Consider the following 19,356-nt stretch of genomic DNA (forward strand, 5'->3'; position numbering starts at 1 on the left):
TTTATGTATTTTCCCATAAAATATGATAAATTGAATCAATTCGTCTCGAGAACAACGAGGGAAATTTCTCTATTCCTCGAAAAATCAGATAACAACTAAGATATGAAATGGGCAGAAGTCAGAAAGATAAAATAACGTTATTTCTCGTAGGGAGAACGAAATCATTCCGTTTTTGATTTAGTATTCAATTTTTCCCCTTGTATACAACAACGACAAACCCTCTTTTCTCTGCGTTCATGTCGTGTTTTTTCATGTTCGTATAAACAACCGGAAATATAAAACAGAAAATAAACTTTTTCTTTGTTTATTTACCTGATTTGATTTATTTGAAGAAATGAAATTATAGTTATAATATAAATTTTATTGATTTCTCACTGACAAAAAATTATCTCAATTCATATTATTCTTACTTTTTCCTGCATCTTACTTAGTATACTGCGAAGTTGTAGAAATATTCGTATCATAAAAAGTTCATATGCCAAGGTCTACCACCTATTACATTACATTACATAGATTATATATCGGGTAAGTGGACCAACCAAACTTGCATCGCGACCCTATCTATATCTATCTGTTGTACTCCGATAGACAACTTTATCAAATTTCACCGTCCAATGCTCTTAACGAACATTAATACCTTGCTCGGTGAAAAGTCATTCAGACCGTTTGGGGAGATAAACTGCGACCCAAAAATGAGAATCTGATATGATTAACAGCAGACAAGTGGCATAAAACATGCTTAACCGTCTCCTTGTCCTCCGCACATAGTCGGCATTCAACATCGTCGGCTAGACCCAACATGTTGAGATGTGTTTTTAATCAGCAGTGCCCAATAGCAAATCCTACAATATTCCAGGATTTGACAGAAGCGATGTTATTAACATACATTAGCATGTCTCATTCTAGGAGAAACGGTCCATAGTAGGCGAAGTGTCTCTTCAGCCCACAGTCCAATCCGATGTTTGGTCATAGCAAATGATACGCCAACTGCTAGTTATGGTCCCCTCTACAAGCTCATCTGCCGCTTCATTGCCAGCAACTCCAGAGTGACCTGGGACCCAGATCAGAGAAACTCTATTATCACAACTCAGTGTGTTTAATGTTCTCTTACAGTCATTAACCAGAGCTAACACCATTTTCACGGCTTACAGCGTTTGGAAAGCAGCTTGACTGTCTGAAAAAAGTAGCACTGTCATGTTCTTCACCTCTCTCTCAAGAAGGACCCATGTCAATAGCAAATACTTGCGCACCAGGCTGAGTCGAGGTGTCTGGCAGTATACTCCTGCTCGAACCCTTTCCGGCGTTTTTGATCACTGTGAACATACAAATATCTGCCTGAACTAGAGAATTTCCGTTTTCGACCCAGGACTGCCGTTCAGCCAGTACAATCTGGTATCGAGCATTAATCACTGATAGTGATCCCGCCAAATCTGACGGCATTGACAGCACAGTAACAGTGCTTATAAAGTTTTCCGCAGCCCATTGGTAGGACATGTCGGAATAGTTTTCAGCATATTGCTTGAATCTGTAAATGGTAGTTCTAGGCACTTTCTTTATATACAAATGCAAAGGAGATAGGCCGAGCAGAACATCCATTGGTAGAGTTGGTGTTGTGCTCATCGTACCAGAGATTGCCAATCCAGCTGCTCGTTGAATTCGTGAAAGTTTACTGATAACTGAAGTCGTCGGACTTTCCTATGCCGAGTTGCTGCTCCGTATGTGATCATAGGTCTAACCACAGTCACATAGACCCAGTACAGTCTTTTAGGAGTAAGACCCCAATTTTTTCCAGAAAGACTACGACAAGTCCACAAGGATAGTCTAGCTTTATGTAAAACTCCCTGTAAATGTCCATTCTATGAGAGGGTTTTGTGTGGAATTACTCCTAGATATTTGACTTCCTTTGAGAAATGAATTTCTTCACCTTGGATAGTTGGGCGAATTAGTTCATCCATATTTCGAGTCCTGGTGCGCAAATGGTGTCTAGGGTCACCTGGAGGACTTTGACTATCGCAATCAAATTATCAACCAGGAGAGACCAATGCAAGGGAGGTAACACCCCTCCCTACGGATAGCCACCTCCCGGCCTGAAGCGTATCGTGTCACAGTGGAGTGACCTAGAAACTATTCTACTATTAAGTATATTGCGGATCCAATCCGCTATAGTTGCTGCCAATCTCCTGTTAACAGCACCTCGTTCAAGAGATTGTGGTATTGCGTTGTTGAATGCACCTTCTATATCCAGAAACGCACAAACCAAGATCTCTTTATCCTGGATACTCTACCAACCAAGTTGTGTAGAGCCAATTCTGCTGATTTTTTCGTTTGATAAGCGTATTGGTGGAGATTCAGTAGACCAGATTCCAGTGGCACCGTAAGGATATACCGTTGGAGAACTTTTTCAAAGGTTTTCAACAGAAATGAACAACTTGGTTGACAATTAGACACTAATTAGTTATTAATTATCTTTTCATGTATTTTTTGTCAAATTTAAACCGATTTCGTCACTTCGAACTTATTTCTGAAGAAGGTTGCAACATGATATCCGAAATATCAAACATTTTTTTAAAAGATGCACAGCTTAACCCGAAATTTTTTAGGTCTAGTGTTAGTTTTAGTATAGATATCTAAATTAAATGACGTTAAAATTTAAACATAAAAGAAATGTTGGGAGATTCTTTAAAATGTTTCTAATTCTCTTGAAATTAAAACAACTTTTTGATTGGTTTCGAAGATTCTTGGAGAATCTTCGAGAATCCTTGTAAATTATTATAATATTTTAAAATAGATGAACATTTAGTTAGTCGATAGAAGCGGTGCAACGAGTCTCTGTCCATAGAAGCACGGCAAGAAAAGGTAGTGATGTAAAGTTCATTTTATCAAAAAACAGAAGTTTTATTGTACTATTCTGAAATTGATAAGGTAAAGGCGATTCAAGGTTCCGTGTTACTGTTAAAGTGTCCAAACACGATATCTGTAAAATTACTCATTCTTGTTAATCTTTTACACATACAGTGTGTCCCAGGATAGATGTTACAAGAGGTATAATAACTTACAAATTTTTGAATTTTATTTTAAGGCTGAGGAATTAAGCCCTGCTTGGTGTGGAAAGAATTTTAAGTATATTTTCATATTTTGAAAATCAACTCAGCCTTGATCATGAAGCGAAAACTATTTTGAGTTCAGGTAAAGTAAGCTTTTTGTTCATGATACGACAAAATATCATTATGAAAAATTGTTCAGAATGAGATATTATGGTACTATGCAAAATTTCAGAAAGATCTACCACATTAATAAAACCACTATATTTTAGATTAGATCAGAGTGAAGAAAAAAAACAATGATAAATGCCATGAAAAAAAAATGACTTAAGTAGTCGCAACTATTGACAAAGATCAGATTTGGTTCACATTTCAATTACTATACAATATTTATGTTATTTAATCTAAAATGTGATGGTTCAACCAAAGTAGATAGATCCTTCTGAAATTTTGTATAGGACCATAATTTCTCATTTTGAACAACTTTTCTTAATAAAATTTTTCCATATCACGAACAAAAAGATTACTTTACCTAAACTAAAAATAGTTTACGATTCATTGTCAAGACTGCCTTTGTTTTCAAAATATGAAAATATTCTTAAAATTCTCTTCACACCAAGCAGGGCATAATTTCTTAGCCTTAAAATAAATTTCAAAAATGTTTAAGTCATTACACCTCTTGTAACATCTATCCTGGGACATACTGTATATGTAGTAATATCGTTTATAGTTCTCGCTGTTATACTACGTAAAGTTATTCTGTGGAAAGCGTTTGTTTCACCAACTGCATAGAATTTCTTAAATATCCTCTCTAAATATGGATAGACCTGAATATTCCTGAATACCAAAGAAATTAATTTGGAAGAATTTGAGTTGAATGTCTTAGAGTAACCAATAACAACTACGCCTGTCATATCGTAAGTACTCATAAGAGTACCATTTAATAACCAACCATCATTGATTATCGTGCAGTTTAAATGGAATGAATCAGTTTTCGTCTAATAGTTGTAGTTTATGTTTATTGCAGCTCTGATAACAATATTAGCAAAGTGAGTTAATTTGAAAGTGATTTTTTTATTGCAGAAAAAATTTGCTAGGTTGTAAATTAATCTAAGTTTCTTGGTACAACATTAATAGCTGATTAAAGCATTTAGCATCTTTAAGTTTACATTTAATATATAATAATGTTGAAGGATTTTAAAAAAATTTATCGCAATTTTCTTCATCGAAAGGTTTTCGAGATATCTTGATACTCAAACAAATAGTTTGAGTATTAAGTTGTTTTCAGTTCTTTCAAGCACAGAAACCAAATTTGGACTGTATAAGCAATAAGTGAGGATACAATATCAAGCTGTGCAGAAGAGTTAATTAATATTTTGATAAATAGCAATCAAAAATGAAAAGAAAATTGAAGATATGGGTTAATGTAATTTATTAGACACCAATAACAGCAAGAAAGAATGATTATCATGATTTCATTTAAAAACCATATACCAAATTTAGTAACTGCAATTTTTATGTTATGTTACGTAATATCGTGACTCTTAAATGTTTCACATTTAATTGTGCAAGTACAATTTTAAAATCTTATCCTGCATATTTTCACGGCAACATTGTCACTGTCCAAAGATACCTTTTAAGAAGCAACAATTTTGAATGATATAAGTTACAAATGTAAGTGGTATCCTAGCATGCATCTAAGTTATGAGTTTGTAGTTTTACAACTTGATGGCTCTTTGGATGCGTCCTTAACTTGGACTCTCATTGTTAAACACAATGTGAAGAATAAACTATTATTAAATTTTTAACTATTATAATAATATAGATTATGTTTATCTTTGCTATGTAGACGATGTTCTTTGATAAATTTTGCGAAACATCAAAAGAATACAATATGAGGATTTCCATAGAAGAAAAAACAAAATATTAGTGACGTCTAGGGAGTCTCGAAGATGTAAGCTGAAGCTGGATGGCAAAGTCATAGAACATTACAAGCTATCAAGCTGTACAATGATGTAGAGATAAAGTCCCTTAAATCGATCCCAGAACTATTTTTACGAGACCAACAAAGAAGGCGACAAGAGAGAGAGAGAGGGAGAGCTGCAGATATTGGGATCGACCCATGCGGAAACGGACAGCAGGATGACCACCGAAGAGATGAGTGCAATCATGGCAATTATCACCCGTTGAATAACAGGAGAAATCCTAAACTAAGAAGAAGGAGAGTTGTGATCTTAAGTAATACTTTAGGAACATTATCATTCAATTTACAACAATTTAATTTTTTTGCATTGTACATAAAAAATAGCAATAGCTAGGATAAAAATGATTATGTATAATACTTTTAATTTATTGTATTCATCTCTGCTATAAAATTTTGTTTGGTTTTGAGAGTTAAAAAGAAAAGACGTTTAGTTGTTGTGGAAAGTTAGTGCTCGTATAGATTTATTAACTCAATAACAGCTAAGTTTTAAATAATGTCACATAATTCTCCTATAATAAAAGCTAAGAGTAAGGCGATTTAAATACTAAAATTAAAATTTTAAATCAACTTGCAACAGGACAAGGTGCAACGGCTGTAGGAAAGCATTTTGGTATTCATGAAGCTACCATAGGAACGATCACGAAAAATGAAACTACGATCAGCAAATTGGTATGTTCAAGAACGTAAATAACTGCTAAATCATCGTCATACATAAGAGATGTTGTCAAAGTGAAGATGGAAAAATGTTGATTGAAGATAAATCACAAAAAAGAATACCAGTAGATGGAATTGCTATTAAGCAAACTTCATTAAGAATTTATAACCGTATTAAACAAGTTGAGCCAGGCATGTCATCTCAGTCAAAACAACCTGAATTTGCTGCAAGTACAGGTTGGATGACGAGATGCTCTCCATAATATAAAAATTAAGGAAGAAACTTCGTCTGCAGATGAATTGGCTGCCAAAGAATTTCCTGAAATACTTAAAATTATTGAAGATGGAGGATGACAATTACTTTGAAGTAGCAAACGACCTTGTTGTTTTGTTCCAATACTTCAGAAGAACGTATGTTAAAACCACTGCTAGTAAATCGTGCTTCAAAACAAAAAGGCATGGATAACCAGTGGAATCTTTACGGAATGGTTCCAGAAATACTTCATCCCAGAAGTTAAACGCTACATAAATGCAAAATGTCTAGAATTTAAAGTTCTTTTAATTCTAGACAATGCACCTGGCCTTCCGGACTTGGAGCACCCAAATGAGCAATTGTGCTTTCTTCCGCCTAACAGACATAAAGCCATCAACCTTGAACTCATGTTGGAAAAATATTTGGCCAGAATGTGTCAAAAGCAAAGATTCTGATCCTGTCATCCATAATAACGCTGCTTTTACTGACATCACAACGCTAGCACATACAATTGGTAGAGTTGGATTCGATGATCTATCATGTGCCGATATAGAGGAATTATTAGTTGATAAAAGCTTGAGCGAATATGAAATCATAGACCTCACCCTTGAGACTCATCATGACAGAGAGCAATGCGATAATTACGAAGAAGATCCTCCCATTTTAAATGCAACTGTAATTAAAGAAGATCTTGATCTTGCCAGGAAATTAAGTAATCATTTTGAACAATATGATGCTGATGAAGAACGAGCTGCAAAATTTCAACGTGTACTGAAATCATTAATGGCATCAACACAAGAGACTAGAGATGATAATCCAGAAATAATTTCACAAGATGATGAACAATATAATCTCTAATATCTATATATATCTGCAAGGTAAGGTTATCTTTATAAATAAATATCTCAAAAACTAAAAAATACTTTAAATAACCGTTACCTTCATTGAAAAGCTTACAATTCATAGTACAAATGCTGATAATTTCATAATGATTTGTTGCAATTCCGATTTGATATGATTTTTTGAATATGATTGAAAATAATTGTTTATGAAAAATGCCAAAATGCCTTATGTTTAAAAATTAATATCTCAAAAACTAAAAGATATTTTGATAAGCCGTTTTAAAAATGTTATGTCACCTACTTTCACATCTTCTAAAAGAGGACTACCAATGTTAATTAAGTATTTAAATTATTTCTTAGTTTCCTTAAATAAAGGAAATTAAATTTTAATGTCATTTAATAATTTTCTATAAGTTTTAAACAATTTCTGTCATTAAGATAAAAAAAAATTAATTAATTTTTATCGGTTTCTTTTAATGTCAAATAAATAATCAAAAAAAAATTAATAACTTAATTTCTTCATCTTCAAGAAGGAAATTGAAGACATAAAAAAGAGAAAGACTTCAAGAAATAAGGTGTTCGTTAAAACTCAATATGCGAGGACGATGCCGAAGCGTTTAAAAACGATGAAAATCAACGAGAAAGAGTGAGATGCAACGAAGATTTTAAAGAAGATGAAGAAGGTGTGTTGTTAACTCAAAAGACGAGTTCTTCGGTTGGGTTGGGTTATGGATTGAGCTTTATGCTTATGGCTTAAGAAGGTTTTTAAGTGTTTGCTGGCACGCAAAGTGTTTTTAACGTTATAAGTAGTACGAAACGAAGCGTATGTTAATGTGTTAATAATTTAATTTTCGGCAGAAAAAACAATAAGAAAAAGACGAAAGTTTGACCCCCCAAATACATCTCAAATTAAAACTAAAAGGCTCCACTTATTAATAAGGGTGTTGATAAATGTTTTGTTTACATCTTCACATCAATTTCATTTTAAATTTCTTATCCAAGCGCTTTTAAATTACAAGTCATTTGTAAAAGTTCCCGGGTTAAACCGCAAACCAGATCCGATCTCACTTTTAAAACAGCTTAATCATTTTTAACAACTCAATTTTCAATTTTCAAGCTCTAAAAATACAAAAATCACACTAAATTAATTCGATTTGTAACAGTTTATCTCAAAACTAAGTTAATTTAGATACAAAGAGATGTTATTTTTTCTTTAACAGCGGTGTTGAGAAAGTTACGATGTCAAAAGCGAACCCTCCTTGGCGAAGAAACACCCTCCGACGGTGAACAGAACTGAAATTATTGTGTTTCGTTGTTCATTTTGGTGTTTTTGGGGAGTGGAGAACGAAGGGGGACTTTAAATGGGCTTGTTTTCGGTGTTTCGAGGGTCGTTTCGTTCCGATTATGACTTGTATTAAGTTAACAAAACACGAAAACAACGAAAACGGGGTGATAAAAGGAGTTTTTAAATCAAAAAGTTAATGATAATATAAAGAAATCATTTTTTTAATTTAATTCAAATATAAATAATTTAAATATCATGATGAACGAAGAAAATTGCGATTAACTTTATTTGTAAATAATTGTAATTTTGAACATTTTCGGCTTTGTAGTTTAACACAAACCCAAAAAGAAATCAACCGTAGTCAGAAAACATCGTTTTAAGTCGAAAATGTGTTGACTTCGAGGACGGATATCTCCCAAACCGATCGATGAAAAGAATTGTGCATAACTTTCTTGGAATCACTCAACATTTTTACATTGTAATTGTAAATTTAAACATTTTTTTATTTATTTTAGATTTAATTCTCTCACACAACAGAACCTAACCCTATTTTTGGATTTTCTTCCAATATTTTCACTCAACAAATTTTTTAAACTTGATTTATTTCATTATGATGATGGGGTTCTTAATGTTTCATAATTAGATTTATTTGACCGTAAGTGTGTTAATTATAGAATTAAGTTTTTTATGTAAAGGATTTTTAATTTATATGTAGATTCGGCTGAGGATGACTGTTTAGTCGAAACCGGTACCGAGGAAAATTAATAAAAAAAGCAAGAAACAAGTTCTTTTCTTTTATTTCTTAATTATATATATATCTTGCAACATGAATTCTATCACATTAAACATTTTCGGCTTTTTTGGCATAAACGCACCAAGAAATCACATGTAAACAAAGAACATCATTTTGAGTTGAAAATCTTTTGACTTTGAGGAGGGTTAACTCCTAAACCGTTAGATAAACAAAATTGCGGTTAACTTTTTTGGAATTATCCAACACTTTTACATAATAATTGTAGATTTGAACATTTTCGGCTATGTAGGCACACCAAAACATCAACCGTAATCAAAGAACGTCGTTTTAAGTCGAAAATCTTTTGATTTAGAGGATAGATATCTCCCAAACCAATCGATAAGGAAAATTGTGGTTAACTTTTTTGAAATTTTCCATGATTTTTCCATAACAGTTGTAGATTTGAACATTTTCGACTGTGTAGCTTAACACAAATCCACCAAAACATTAACCGTAGTCAAAGAATGCCGTTTTAAGTCGAAAATCTTTTGATTTTGAGGATGGATATCTCCCAAACCGATTTATAAAGAAAATTGCGGTTAACTTTTTTGAAATTTCCCAAGATTTTATGATAATTGTAGATTTGAACATTTTCAGCTATGTATTTTTGACAAACCCACCAAAACATCAACCGTAGTCAAAGAACGTCGTTTTAAGTCGAAAATCTTTTAATTTTGAGGATGGATATCTCCCAAACCGATGGATAAAGCAAATTGCGGTGAATTTTTTTGAAATTATTGAACATTTCTACATAGTAATTGTAGATTTGAACATTCTCGGCTATGTGGCTTAACACCAACCCACCAAAATATCAACGGTAGTCAAAGAACGTCTTTTTAAGTCGAAAATCTTTTGATTTTGGGGATGGATATCTGCCAAACCGATCCATAGAGAAAATTGCGGTTAACTTTTTTGAAATTTTCCATGATTTTTACATAACACTTGTAGATTTGAACATTCTCGGCTATGTGGCTTAACACAAACCCACCAAAACATCAACCGTAGTCAAAGAACGTCGTTTTAAGTCGAAAATCTTTTAATTTTGAGGATGGATATTTCCCAAACCGATGGATAAAGCAAATTGCGGTGAATTTTTTTGAAATTATTGAACATTTCTACATAATAATTGTAGATTTGAACATTTTCGGCTATGTGGCTTAACACCAACCCACCAAAATATCAACGGTAGTCAAAGAACGTCTTTTTAAGTCGGAAATCTTTTGATTTTGGGGATGGATATCTGCCAAACCGATCGATAGAGAAAATTGCGGTTAACTTTTTTGAAATTTTCCAAGATTTTATGATAATTGTAGATTTGAACATTTTCAGCTATGTATTTTTGACAAACCCACCAAAACATCAACCGTAGTCAAAGAACGTCGTTTTAAGTCGAAAATCTTTTAATTTTGAGGATGGATATCTCCCAAACCGATGGATAAAGCAAATTGCGGTGAATTTTTTTGAAATTATTGAACATTTCTACATAGTAATTGTAGATTTGAAAATTTTCGGCTATGTGGCTTAACACCAACCCACCAAAATATCAACGGTAGTCAAAGAACGTCTTTTTAAGTCGAAAATCTTTTGATTTTGGGGATGGATATCTGCCAAACCGATCGATAGAGAAAATTGCGGTTAACTTTTTTGAAATTTTCCATGATTTTTACATAACACTTGTAGATTTGAACATTCTCGGCTATGTGGCTTAACACAAACCCACCAAAACATCAACCGTAGTCAAAGAACGTCGTTTTAAGTCGAAAATCTTTTAATTTTGAGGATGGATATCTCCCAAACCGATGGATAAAGCAAATTGCGGTGAATTTTTTTGAAATTATTGAACATTTCTACATAATAATTGTAGATTTGAACATTTTCGGCTATGTGGCTTAACACCAACCCACCAAAATATCAACGGTAGTCAAAGAACGTCTTTTTAAGTCGGAAATCTTTTGATTTTGGGGATGGATATCTGCCAAACCGATCGATAGAGAAAATTGCGGTTAACTTTTTTGAAATTTTCCATGATTTTTACATAACAGTTGTAGATTTGAACATTTTCGGCTGTGTAGCTTAGCACAAATCCATCAAAACATTAACCGTAGTCAAAGAATGTCGTTTTAAGTCGAAAATCTTTTGATTTTGAGGATGAATATCTCCCAAACCGATGGATAAAGAAAATTGCGGTGAACTTTTTTGAAATTATCCAACATTTTTACATAATAATTGTAGTTTTGAACATTTTCGGCTATGTGGCTTAACACCAACCCACCAAAATATCAACGGTAGTCAAAGAACGTCTTTTTAAGTCGAAAATCTTTTGATTTTGGGGATGGATATCTCCCAAACCGATGGATAAAGCAAATTGCGGTGAATTTTTTTGAAATTATCGAACATTTTTACATAATAATTGTAGATTTGAACATTTTCGACTGTGTAGCTTAGCACAAATCCACCAAAATATTAACGGTAGTCAAAAACGTCAATTTAAGTCGAAAATCGTTAGATTTTGAGGAAGGATATCTGCCAAACCGATCGATAGAGAAAATTGCGGTTAACTTTTTTGAAATTTTCCATGATTTTTACATAACACTTGTAGATTTGAACATTTTCGACTGTGTAGCTTAGCACAAAGCCACCAAAACATTAACCGTAGTCAAAGAATGCCGTTTTAAGTCGAAAAACTTTTGATTTTGAGGAGGGATATCTCCCAAACCGATGGATAAAGCAAATTGCGGTGAATTTTTTTGAAATTATCGAACATTTTTACATAATAATTGTAGATTTGAACATTTTCGGCTATGTGGCTTAACACCAACCCACCAAAATATCAACCGTAGTCAAATAACGTCGTTTTAAGTGGAAAATCTTTTGATTTTGAGGATCAAAAGCCGTTCCATTAAAAAAGTTTCGGTTATCTTTTTTGAGATCATTAAACATTTTTACATAATAATTGTAAATTTCAACACTTTCTGTTTTAATTATCAGCACATATGCTGATGGAAGTTTTAATTTTGAAGCAGGGTGAGATAAATCTGAAGTGATTTTTCAATTGCAGGAGAACATTAGCTATGTAGGGGATAACCAAATTTTTATTGCACAACAGTAATGATAATAATAGTAATTAAGCATGATTCAAAATGATATTATCTCGAAAATGCTTCAACACATTCTTTGTGACAACTTTACAAAAACGAAATAAAGTTTATTAAAAACTTAACCGCTATTTTCTATATCGAAATTTATATAATATAAAAATTTAAATAATATAAAAATTTGGTTATTTCTATAATAGTTACTTTCAGTTCTTCTTTCAAATACATAAAGCAAATTTGCATTGTACAAGCAATAAGTGAGTATACAACATCAAGCTGTGTAGAAGAGCTAATTGATATTTTGACAAATAGCGATCAGAAAATGAAAGGAACATGGAAGACATCTATTGATGTAATTTATTAGACACCAATAACGTCAACGATGAAAATGTGCTCAATGAAAATTCCAAAATGAAAGTTAAAGCCAATTACAAATTATAATTTCATGTTTGTGAATATTTTTTGCGTGTAAGCTTAATTTTGTCTCTTTCACTTTTAAAGTTATAATATTGTTAATGACAAAGTTATCAAATTTTGTAATTTTTGTGTTTTGATTAAGACAGGGAATTCATTTGAATTGTTTTTTCATGATAGTGTTATAAACCGTATGAAGGTTGTAATAGTAAAATATTAAAGCGAAATAATAAGTACTTCCGGTCTAATCACCTTTTTCTGGGGTGCGATCTTCGTTCAACCAACTGTATAAGATCATTTAGTGAAGCATTCTCTACCACTCCATCCAAACATACCTACCTAGAATGCTAATGAGCTTCAATTCGACATTTTGGCGATTGACCATAAAGTACCAACATTACAGTTTGAAAACAACCGATATATCTTTTTAATGGCATTTCAAAAAGAATGAATTTATTAAATAGGTAGTATTGTTTTTGGTAAGTCGAAATGGCAACAATGGTCCTCAAAACTACGTTTTCACAGCTTTTGGACAAGATATCTCAAAAACTACTTGATCAATCTTCCTGAAATTTTTTACATATATAGATAGTATATCAATACAAATTATAGGATTGAAAATGAAAGAAACGCAATTTCAAAATATCTTTTAATTTTTGAGATATTAATTATTTCTATTTCTACTATAGTTTCAAAATTATTGCAATAAATCGAGATTACACAAATTGTAAGCATTCCAATGAAAGAGACGGGTTTTCAAAATATCAATTAGTTTTTGAGATATTAATTTTTAAAGATATTACGGGACTTTCTAATTTTTCGGAATGTACAATTACTTTCAATCACTTTCAAAAAATCATAACAAATCGGGATTTCACTAAATCATAATGAAATTCTCAGTATTTGTTACACAAATTATAAGCTATCGAATGGAATAAACGGTTTATCACAAAATTTTTTGGTTTTTGAGATATTAATTTTTAAACATAACGATGTTTTTTATTTCTAAGAAATCAATTATTTCCAATACATAATAAAATTATCACCTTTTCTTACACGAATTGTAACGAAGGAAGCGGTTTTTGAAAATATCTTTTAGTCTTTGAGATATCAATTTTTTAAATGAGAAGGCAAATTCTCATATTTCGGAATATACAATTATTTTCAATCACTGTCAAAAAATCATAACTGAATTTTTTATTTATTTAACGAATTTATTATAACGTTTAGAACAAAAATGTTTACACAATTCGTCATCATTTTTACTCTAGTATTTGTGATTAAAGTTATGCCACGACTTACAGAAACATCCTGTATAACCATCGATTTAAGATCCATTTTGAAGTTGTGGAGATTGTAATATATATTTTTTATATACAGGGTGAGTCAGAAAGAATGGGAAATCCGAATACCGGAGACACTAGACACCAAAATATGACGATTTAACCTAACATCTCTTATACAAATGTCTGAGGTTTTCAAGGCACAGGGTGTTGAGAGTTAAATTCATATTTCGAAATTTCTTGATAATTTTGAAGCTTTTTGTACTATTAACATAAAATTTGGTAGTTATATGTTTTCGAGCACGAGAAATACGAATTTGAAATTTGTTTTGTGATTACTCGTAAAGGGCGCTAGTACACACTGCACGTTTGAGATATCAAGTCATGACTATTTTGTCAGTTGAAGTATGGTGAATTAGAACCAGAAATTTGAAGGAGCTTTCAATTCTACACAAAAAAGGTAGTCTTGCTTACATTGTATAAGTCTACTGGTTTTTAAGTTATCTGCTTTTAATTGTTTCAAAGTAATTTTAAGGTTAACATTTAAATACGTCGTGGCACTTTCAAATTGGTAATAACTTTATTGTTGGCAAAAATGATTATTACACACGGAAATTAGATCAATGTTGACAATTAACAAGCAATTGCCGAAACATGAGCGGAAAAATAAGCCAACTTTGCTTATGTTAAAAAATAAAAATTTTAGAAGAAAAAATAGATTTAAACATTTAAAAGTAAATAATTCGAAAACCGTTAGACTTAGACAATTTAAATAAGAGTACCTTTTTTATGTAAAATTGAATGCTCTTTGTGATTTGTAGCTCTTATTGGTCGTAGCTACACAGCCAAAAAATTTATGATTTGATTTATCGAACGAGCAATAACAAAACAAGTTTGAAATTCGTATTTCTCATGCTTGAAAACATAAAACTACCAAATTTTATGCTAATAGTACAAAAAGCTTCAAAATTATCAAGAAATTTCGAAATAAGAATTTAAACTGTCAGAGATGTTAAGTTAAATCATCATATTTTGGTGTCTAGTATCTCCGGTATTCGGATTTCCCAGTCTTTCTGACTCACCCTGTATAGCTTACTGGTGTAAGCAGTAGTGAATAAACTAAAATTTTAAAATACACTTATTTTTGCACATAATCAAAGAAAACTATGAGTTATGATTTTTGGGGTGAATTGTGAATATTTTTTATATTTAACCTTGTTTTTATCTCTTTCACTTTTTATGCTGTTTATACAGCATTTTAATATAAGTTAAAATTATGAAATTTTGCTATATTTTATGCCTTGATTAAGTCGGCTAAACTGTTTGATGAATTAATGCCAATTATGGATTATGACTTTAGGGTTAATTGTGAATACCTTTTAGTACGTTAAAACTACTCTTCATTTTTTTATCTCTTAAACTATAAACCCGAAATTATTTAAATTTACAATTATTACGTTTTAACTTAACCCACGTTTTAACTTTTTGCGTCCAATAACTTCTGTTTAGTCTTTCTTCTTTGATTTTTGTAAGCCTCGCATTTTTCCTTGTTTCTATCCGCTAGATAGACTCTCCACATCATTTTCTTCTTTATTTCCTCCTTAACTTCTTCATTCTTCCAAGTAGTTCGTTTCTGTCTCGTATTCATCACTTCCAGATACAAATCTGACGTAATTTTCTTCGCTGTTGCTTACATTTTTCCTATCTTCGTTGCAGATTCTCGTCACATAGCTGTTTTTGTTCTTCTTCATATTTCTTGGCATTTCATCTCTTAATCTCTATATCTTAATTTCTATTAGGTATAATTCTTAGGATTTTTTTTACTCTTTTAAAACGAGATAACACAGCGCAACCCAAGCAAAAACTAGTCAATCATAATAGATAATTTCAATGTATCTTTAATATTAATTAAAAAAGATAATTAAAATTTTTGTAATTGTTTCGGTTCATAACACTGTTTCAAATGTTATGTAGTAATCTTTGTAATGGCTAATAATTCGAAAATATTTCAATTTTCTCTTTATCATCAGGTATGCAAGTGTCTTTATTCAGAATTGCAGAATCAATATCGTCATTTGATATAAATTTTAAGCAAAACCTATGAAAGGTTCGACCAGGGTTCGCTAGATTTTTTAATCAATTGATTTAAAACACGATTTTAATCATTGATTTAAAACAAGTAAGTTTTTATATTAATCAATAACTTAAATCAGAAGAAAAATGAAAATAAATATATTCTTTATATAAAAACTACTAAGGAATTATAAAGTTTATATAAAAACACTAATTTTCTGGCTTTTTCCACTCCTCATTTGTTACACTCATTGGAGTGGACTAGCCCAAATGTTGTGAACACCCCTCTCTACTGAAGCTGAAGAACAAACAACACAAAAATTGTTTTAATGTTGGAAGAAGTTTCTCAAAATCAGGAGGGTTCTTTTGTGAAATCTAGATACAGGTTCCTGCAGTGATAAGGAAAGATTTAAAGTAGGGTTTGCAGCGCGCCGCGAAGTGATGGGGAAGAAAGTAGCCAACTTGCCAAGACCTGCATAATTTGCCATTTAGTTTACAATGGAGCGTTGGACGGGTGAGCAGCGCGGTTACGCAGTTAAGCCCTATTTTCAAAACGGTGAGATTTCGGCAAATGGGCAAATCATCGGTCCATATTTTTTTGAAAATGATGCTGAAAATGCCGTTACCGTTAATTCTGTACGATACGTTGCAATGATTCAGAATTATCTCACACCACAACTTGAAGGCCTTCCAGGGAATGAAAACACACTTTTTCAACAGAACGGGGCAACAACTCACACTACAAGAATTTCAATGAATACTGTAATTGCTTTGAAACGGCGATATCAGCGATACCCCCTGCGACTTCTTTCTTGCAGATCTTCTTTATGCAAAATTTTCAGACACGACTCCAAGAATGCATAAATTGTAACGGAGGACATTTGGCAGATGTAGTATTCAAAAAATAATTTTTTTGACTTTGTAAACCAAATGGCAAATCATGCAGGTCTTGGCAAGTCGGCTACTTTCTTCCCTATCACTTCGCGATGCGCTGCAAACCCTACCTTAAATCTTTCCTTTTCACTGCCGAACCCTGCATAACTTCCTTGCAGAAAATGGTTCTATTTTCGCGTCTAGCTTAACTATTAGTGGTAGTGGTAGTAATCCAGTATTAGCGTGCGTATCCCTAAGTGTGTTCACAGCTTCGTCTTTCTCTTCCATCGTCAATTTATATTTTGCTTTAGTTACATCTAAAATAAATACAATTAAATGGTAAGGCGTAAGTGCCTGTTTGTAAAATTTCTGCTAAACTTGTATTTGAGACAGTGATAATTCCAATTTTTCGTCAAATAAACTTCCTAATTTCTTCCATACTTCTACAGCATCTTATAGAGAAGCACTTTTTTTTGCAATCTGTCAAGTCCCCGGGATTAATAATCTTTAGCAGATCGTTTGGGATCAAAATTAGATACTTTTTGGTATATTGATATATTATTTGGTATATTTTGGTATATTATTTGGTATATTTTGTAGGATCAATTTCCTTTTTATTTTCTTCACATACTTTTGACAGTTTTTCCCATTGATTTGCAGAGTATCCACCATACTGTTCCATCTCACATCGTTTAAAACTTTTCCATCAGTATACACAAGCCATATACTTAGATCTAGCCAGGTGATTGTTTCTAAAATATTTCACAATTTGAATTACATGCTCTTTGACTTTAGTTACTTCAAGGTCTTTGCAAAAAGCTTAAGCTATATCCGTCAGAAATGACTTTACATTACAATTATATTTTGCTTTACAAGATTTACAAGGGGGTTACCAAATGTATTTATTGTTTCATATAAGAATGCGTTTCCATCTTCAGTAGTTATGGTTAAAGACTTCCAAAACACTTTATTTTTTCTTCCTCATAAATGATCCTGAATAATGCGTTCATATTTACGTGAAAACATCAAATCCAAGGTTAAAGAATAAAAGATACGTACGAAAACTAAATTAAGAGATATTTGAAAAATCAAAAAAATATTGATTTTTTTTTAAATCAATGATTTTTTATTAAAATAAAGAAATCGTGATTCTTTTCCACCCTGGGTTCGTCACATAACACGAAGAATTAAAAGTGTGATTAAATGATTTAATAGTAATTTAACAATTTAATTTGTGGTACGCATTCAAAGTCGATACAAAGAATGTTTAATTGAAATAATACCTTAAAAACGTTTGAAATAAATCTTATCATAGATCTCATATTGTTTACTAATATAATGTAGAAACATGGCGGGACTCCAGAAAAGTTAACACATTTTCTTTCTTTTTACATGCTGTAAGATATCCAAACTTAAACAAGAAGTTTAATTTGAAATGATGCCAACTGACGAATTTTTCACTTGATTTGTTTTAAATTGTAATAAAGCGGAAAATGCCCCGATTCAAAAAGATCTTAGATTAGGCTTGATTAACATTGAAACAAAATAGTTTGGGACATTTTGCGGAAAAGCCCATGTCACCCGTTAGTACGGAATTTTCTGTAACAAGAGTATTTGCAGGAACTATTGCTAATTAAAGAAGTTAAATAAAGTCATATTATAACTTGAAAACCTAACTTAAAACCTACATGAGTAGTGACCTGTGAGCTTTTGGGATGTGTTGCCTTCAATATTTAAACTTAAAACTTGGGAAAAGGGGAAACTGGTAATTAGCGAATAATACAGAATTCGCACTACTGAGAAGAGCAATACGGGATGGGACTCATGTAAAGGAAAAGGGCGGCGGAAACAAAAGAATGCTGCCATAAGTAGGTAGTGCTTGGCATATAAAAGGAATGTATGGTAAGGAACAAGTACTAATATAAGAATTAATAAGGTCGAAGATAGGTATACTTGCTCTGGTTGTAACTAAATGGAAACAACAACCATATGTATGTTATAATGGAGTTACGTTGAATTACTGTGGAGTAGACGATAAAATTCGCATATACACTGAGGTACTGCATTATTATATCAGAATAAATTTCTAAAAGCTTACTGTGCGATCTGCTTGATAATTTATCTTTTCATCTTGATTACTTATCCTTAATCGTTCTAAATGCTTATCCTTAATCTGAGCCGCAGATGTCGGTATTTGCATGGGTATCCATATACTTATTGGTAAATAGTGTATATTGTATCGAGAATAATGAAAACCTTCTATATAATAGTTTTTGAATTTGCTTCAGTGATGTTATATTGTTTTTTGTTTCTCACCAAAATGAAGCAAAGAGTGGTACTATTAAGAAACACCAAAAAACTGTGCGCCAAAAATATGAAGGATTGCTTTAAGCTTAAAATTGAACGCAAAAGATATCAGGTGGTGCAATACTTCAATGATAATGTTCGTAAATAACTTGTTAGCAATGTAAATTTCTTATAATACTTAGATTACTAGCACTTAGCTAGTAAAGGAGCTGCAACCATTGTTAAGGGTTGAATTTGACTTTACGGGTTATTCTATAGATTTGATTGAATGTTATAGACAAAATGTAAATGACTGAAATGACGATAAGGAAAAATGTTGGAATACCTTGTAGTTGAAGTATGAAAAATCCAAAAACAAAACTTTCGTACTTAGTGATTTTACCGCAACTGTGGGAAGGGATTTTAAGAGAGGAAAAGAGGATTAGAAAGGTTTGGAGAAGACACCATAAATAGCACTGG

The 19,356-nt window shown here is 32.0% G+C and overlaps 1 protein-coding gene across 1 annotated transcript in view; it reads right to left on the minus strand.

Annotated features, from left to right (window-relative positions):
* The window catches only part of LOC111416155 (homeobox protein unc-4-like), a 60,054-nt gene that overhangs the window by 32,619 nt on the left and 8,079 nt on the right, over window positions 1-19,356 (minus strand). The window lies entirely within an intron of this gene.

The sequence above is a fragment of the Onthophagus taurus genome, chromosome 5, assembly GCF_036711975.1.
Source record: "Onthophagus taurus isolate NC chromosome 5, IU_Otau_3.0, whole genome shotgun sequence".
Lineage (NCBI taxonomy): Eukaryota > Metazoa > Arthropoda > Insecta > Coleoptera > Scarabaeidae > Onthophagus > Onthophagus taurus.